This window comes from Suricata suricatta, chromosome 12, assembly GCF_006229205.1.
Source record: "Suricata suricatta isolate VVHF042 chromosome 12, meerkat_22Aug2017_6uvM2_HiC, whole genome shotgun sequence".
In the NCBI taxonomy this organism is placed as follows: Eukaryota; Metazoa; Chordata; class Mammalia; order Carnivora; family Herpestidae; genus Suricata; species Suricata suricatta.
Window position 1 is genome coordinate 10,353,832 of NC_043711.1, and position 6,316 is coordinate 10,360,147.

The following is a 6,316-nucleotide window of genomic DNA, read 5'->3' on the forward strand; positions in this document are numbered from 1 at the left end:
TTTATTCAATGGACACTGGGGCTGTTTCCATAGTTTGGCTTGTGTACATATTGCTGCTATAAGCATCTGGGTCCATGTGTCCCTTTGGGTTAGTATTTTTGTGTTCTTTAGGTAAATATCTAGTAGTGCAACTGCTGGATCATAGGACAATTTTATTTTAACATTTTGAGCAATCTTTGTACTATTTTCTAGAGTGGATGCATGGTGTGCCTTCCCACCAACAGTGTGAAAGGGTTCCCTTTTCTCCATATCCCCACCAACATCTTTTGTTACCTGTGTTGTTGGTTTTAGCCATTCTGACAGGGGTGAGGTGATAACTCATTGTAGTTTTGATTTACATTTCCCTGACAATGGGTGATGTTGAGCATCTTTTCATGTGCCTGTTAACCATTTGTATGTCTTCTTTGGAAAAATGTTTATTCCTGTCTAATGCCCGTTTTTTAACTAGATTAATTGTTTTTTGGGTGTTGAATTTGGTAAGTTCTTTATAGATTTTGGATGCTAACCCTTTATCAGATATGTCTTTTGAAAATATCTTCTCCAATTCCATAGGTTGCACTATAAAGTATTTGCCCAAAGGATTAAAAAAATACTAATTCAAAGGGTTATACACACCCTGATGTTTAAAGCAGCATTATCAACAATAGACAAATTATGGAAAGAGCCAAAATGTCCATAGACTTATGAATGGATAAGAAAAGTGTGGTACACACACACACACACACACACGGATGAAATATAACTCATCCGTAAAAGGAATGAAATCTTGCCATTTGCAACAAGGTAGATGGAGCTAGAGAGTATTATGCTAAGCAAAATAAGTCAGTAAGAGAAAGACAAATACCATATGATTTCACTCATATGTGGAATTTAAGAAACAGACCAACTGAACATCAGGAGGAAAAAAGAGGCAAACCAAGAAGCAGACATAAATCTAGAGGACAAAATGAGGATTGCTATAGGGGAGATGGTGGTGGAGATGGGTTAAATATGGGTTGAGGATTAAGAGGGATACTTTTGATGAGCACTGAGTATTGTATGTAAGTGTTGAATCATTAAATTCTATTATCAAAACTAATATTACACCATATGTTAACCATCTGGAATTTAAATAAAAACTTGGAGAAAAAAATAAAAGTCCATACAATCCAATTATGGACAAAGAGTATATATTAAAAAACAACAAATCATTTACCATATCAGATGGTGACAGGTAATATGCGGGGTATAAAAAAGTGGGTATTAAAGGAGTAAATGAGGGGTGCGCTATTTTTTAATAGGCTCAGGAAGACCTGCAAAAAGGGTGACACTTTAATGGAGGCTTCCAGAAAGTGTAAACAGGAGGCAGGAGAATATTGGGGGAAGTGTGTGCCCTGCAGGGAAAACAGAGCCAAGACCCTGGAGAAGGCACTTAGTCCAGATATTCAAATCTCAAAATGAAGTCAGCGTGGGGAGGGAATGAGCAGATAGGGGGGTGAGGAGAGGTGGTGACAGAGGATGTAGAGGGCCAAGATGGCTCTCCAGTCACTGTCAAACTTCAAGTCACACAGAGTTTTTTCTTCCCATGGTGTTCTTGGCAGTTTGTTAATTTTGTGCCAGGGTACTCTGTGAATCGAAATAGATCCCTTCCTTGTTTCCATCTTTTGGTTAACATCTGAGCATTTAAGGGTCACATATTGGAGTATATGAACTCAGGTACCATTCCCGTGAGACCTGCTCATACCCCACAACACACACTTGCACACGCATGCACATGCACACCCACATATGCACTCACATATACACACTCACACACACACACAGAGTGCACTATGGCCTCCTGGCGCTGGCTTACTATCATGCTTTACTCACCCCCAGCCACCATAATTTTGAAAGAAATGATACAAGGCAAGCTGTCAACATCAGATTACCTTTGCCCTAAAGAATGTGTAAATAGTACTTAAGTTCTAATTAGAAAGCCTCCCATGGACATATAAATATGGGGTTCCATTTTAATTAGATCGTATGTCCTGTATTTAAAGAAACAAAAGAAAGCCATTCCAAGAACACAGAGAGGAAATAAATGGACACAGGGGAAAGAATATCTAATAAGCTCAGGTTGTCCCTGAGAGCCTGATGAAGACAGAGCTTCCCTGATTCTGGCAGCATTCCAGCCCCAGTTACATCCTCTCATGCCCTGAATAATTAACAAAACCAGGAAAAAAACCCAATATATCTAAACAAAAAATGAGTGGCGTTAGTTATGATGTTAAGACATTTTACTGATTGAATATCCCTCTAGAAAAAAAGTGCAAGGTGGGTAAAGCTGCATATGACAATAGAAATTACACAATGTGCAACAGAAGGGATTTTTCAAGATGCAATAGCAAAAGAGTTTTCTGAATGATTTTAAACGCAAAACTTTTGGAATCAAATACCATGTTTTGAATGTCAGATCTAGTCCATATCAGCTGCTTGAACTTGAGAAAGACATTCCAAATGTGAATATCCTTACTCAAATATTGGGGATGGCAGTGTCCATCCTCCTGAGGTGATAGCATTAGTCAGTATGTGTAAAAGGCTAATACTAGCTCCCTCTCATTAGTAAATTGATGACCAATACTGGGGAAGAGATTGCTGAGTTTTTTTCTTCTACGTTGAACAAATATCTTCCTAGTTTCTATACAACTTGATAATGAAGTATTACACTGTAAAGCTGGTTAGCATACCCCCCTTTTGCATATTAAATATAATTTTTATGTGAATACTCAAATGTGAAACATGCTGACAAATGTGTTTCAAGAAGTGCTGTTGCAAGAGAATAGCTACTTGCATGGGTCTGGGTTTTTCTATAAATACAGAACATGCTCAAAAACGCCACATCTTAAAAAGCTCACGGCACATGCCCCCCAGCATTATAGTCTGTTTTCCTACTTCCCTTAGTTGCAAAAATCCTTGAATATGTTCTAATTTCACTGGAATCACCTTATGCCCCCCGATTCCTTCCTCAGTCTCATCCAACAGGACTTCAGTTTCCACCACTCATTATCAATAATGACCCCTGTATTCTTGAGTCCAATGGACGGTTCTCTTTTGAACATATTACATAAATTAATTATAAATGAGCCTACCTAGTCTCAGATGACCTCAGATAAAATCTCTCAGATTCCATTCTCTCAGAGTCCTTTCCAAAATAACTATTGAGCTCTCAGACTCACAAGGATGGGGTTTATAAGAAAAGCATCTCTGTGTGGAGGTCTGACTTCCTCCCTTAGATGGTTGATCATGGAGACCGGAGCTCTGTTCCCAGACAGGACAGCAAAATGGAGGGAAGCATTGTTCCCCCAGCACAGACTTGAAACCCAAAAGCAACAACCATGCCTTGTTATATCCAAGGTTTTGGATGATGAGATTCTGAAGCAAAGGAGATATTTGTAGCTTCCTATATCTGCTAATTAGACAGTTTCCATTATTACTCCTGCCTCAGAGCACATCATTTCCCCATGGGCCACTGGAGTGGACAAATAGGAAAAGATTCCTGCTGATACTCTGTTTCTGGAATATCAGATTGGAAATCAAGTGAATCCAGTTTTGTATTACTCATTCTCATGAACTTGCCTGCCTTCCGAGGTCTAACCAGCTTGCACTTTACCTTCACCTTGAGCTGATTTTGAATTCATTGAGTTGAGGGTTTACTATACCATTTATAGCTTTGGGCTAATTTTAATAAATGAGCCATGTGATCCTCTTCATGTGTGGTTTTGAAAGAAAAGTCTGAGTATTCGCCCTAGAGTCTGAAATAATGTCTGTGTTTGATTCTTTAATCTGAGAGCCCTTGAGTTGGCTTCAAATACACCCATGAAGAAATACAAATCAAAGCCACACAGAGATATTACCTCATGCTGGTCAGAATGGCTAAAATGGACAAATCAAGAGACTATAGATGGCTGGTGAGAATATGGAGAAACGGGCACCCTCCTACACTGTTGATGGGAATGTAAACTGGTGCAGCCACTCTGGAAAACAGTGTGGAGGTTCCTCAAAAAAAAAAATAACAATAGAACTCACCTATTACCCAGCAATAGCACTGCTAGAAATTTACTCAAGGGAGACAGGAGTGCTGATGCATAGGGGCACATGGACCCCAATGTTCATAGCAGCACTGTCAACAATAGCCAAATCATGGAAATAGCCTAAATGTCCATCAACTGACAAATGGATCAAGAAGATGTGGCTTATCTATACAATGGAGTACTACATGGCAATGAGAAAGAATGAAATCTGGCCATTCGTGGCAATGTGGATGGAACTCGAAGGTGTAATGCTAAGTGAAATAAGTAAGGCAAAGAAGGACAGATACCATATGTTTTCACTCATAAGTGTAACAGGAGAAACTTAACAGAGGACCATGAGGACAGGAAGGCCAAAAAAAGAATTAGGGAGAGGGAAGGAGGCAAATCATAAATACTGAGAACAAACTGAGGGCTGATGGGTGAGGGGGAGAGGGAAAGGGAGGTGATGGACATGGAAGAGGGCACTTGTGGGGAAGAGCACTGGGTGTTTATATGGAAAACAACTTGACAATAAACTAATTAAAAAACAAAAACGAAAACAAAGAAACACCATTTGCAATTGCACCAAAATGAACAACGTATTTAGGAATCAACTAAGCCAAAAACTTAAAGACCTGTACTCCAAAAACTATAATACACTGATGAAAGAAACTGAAGATAACGTAAATAAATGGAAAGATATTCCATGCTCATGGATCGGAAGAATTAATATTGTGAAAATTTCCATAGTACCCAAACCAATCTACAGATTCCAGACAATCTCTATCAAGATACCAACAGCAGATTTCACAAAACTAGAACAAATAATACTAAAATTTGTATGTAACTATAGAAGACCCTAAATAACCAATCCTGAGAAAGAAGAAAGGACCTACCATATTTCATGATATACTCCAAAGCTACAGTAATCAAGACAGTATGTTTTTGGCACAAAAATAGACACATGGGTCAATGGGACAGAATAAAGACCCCAGAAATAAACCCATGACTAAATGGCCAATTAATCTATTACTTGGATATAAATTTTTAAAAATTAATTAAATTTAAAAATAGGTGAGAATATGGGGAAAAGATAGTCTTTTCAATAAATGGTGCTGGGAAAATTGGGCAGCTACATGTAAAACAATGAAACAGTACTACTTTCTTACACCACATACAAAATAAACTAAAAATGGATTGAATACCTAAATGCAAGACCTGAAACTGTAAAAATACTAGAAAAGAAGACAGGCAATAATTTCTCTTACATCAGTCATAGCAACATATTTCTAGACAAGTCTCCAAAGGCTAGGGAAACAAAAGTAAAAATAAACTATTGGGACTCCATCAAAATTAAAGGCTTTTACACAGCAAAGGAAACAAGAAAACAAAACAAAACACCTGACTTAGTGAATGGGAGAAGATATTTGCAAATGATATATCTGATAAGAGGTTAATATCTAAAATGCACAAAGAATTCATACAACTAAACAACAACAACAAACAAAAAAATCCAGTTAAAAATTGGGCAGAGGATATGAGTTGACATTTCTCTAAAGAAGACATCCAGATGGCCAACAGACAAGTGAAAGATGCTCAGCATTCCTCATCATCAGGGAAATGTAAATCAAAACCACAATGTACCCCAATGTTCATAGCAGCAATGTCAACAATAGCCAAAACATGGAACAAGCCTAAATGCCCATCACCTGATGAGTGGATCAAGAAGATGTGGTATATATTCACGGTGGAATACTACATGGCAATGAGAGGGAATGACATATGGCCATTTGTAGGAACGTGGATGGACCTTGAGAGTGTCATGCTAAGCGAAATAAGTCAGGCAGAGAAGGACAGATACCATATGTTCGCACTCATAGGTCTAACAGGAAATTTTCAGAATGATCTAGCTTCAAGAAAAGCAAACAATGAGTAGTGCTTACGAAAAATTGATTCAGTATCTAATGGATAGTTGATACCTGTCACAACACAGCATTTTATATACTGTTAAGTGAAACTGCAATACAATCTAAGTTTATTTTGGGAGTGTTTGCTGTATCATTGGACTTAATGAAATGTTTAGAGGTGCAGTAGGCACGACTTTTAGTAGATAATGAAAGAAAATGCAAAATGCTTATTGATTCATGATGTGGTTTCATCTTAGCTTGGGCAAACCATGCAGTATTTAATACATAGTAGGAGAATATTTACTATTGAAGCTTGAAAAGATGTGAGTTGTGTGCAACCTTTCATTTATGCATGTGAGAGGGTTATCATTTTTTTAA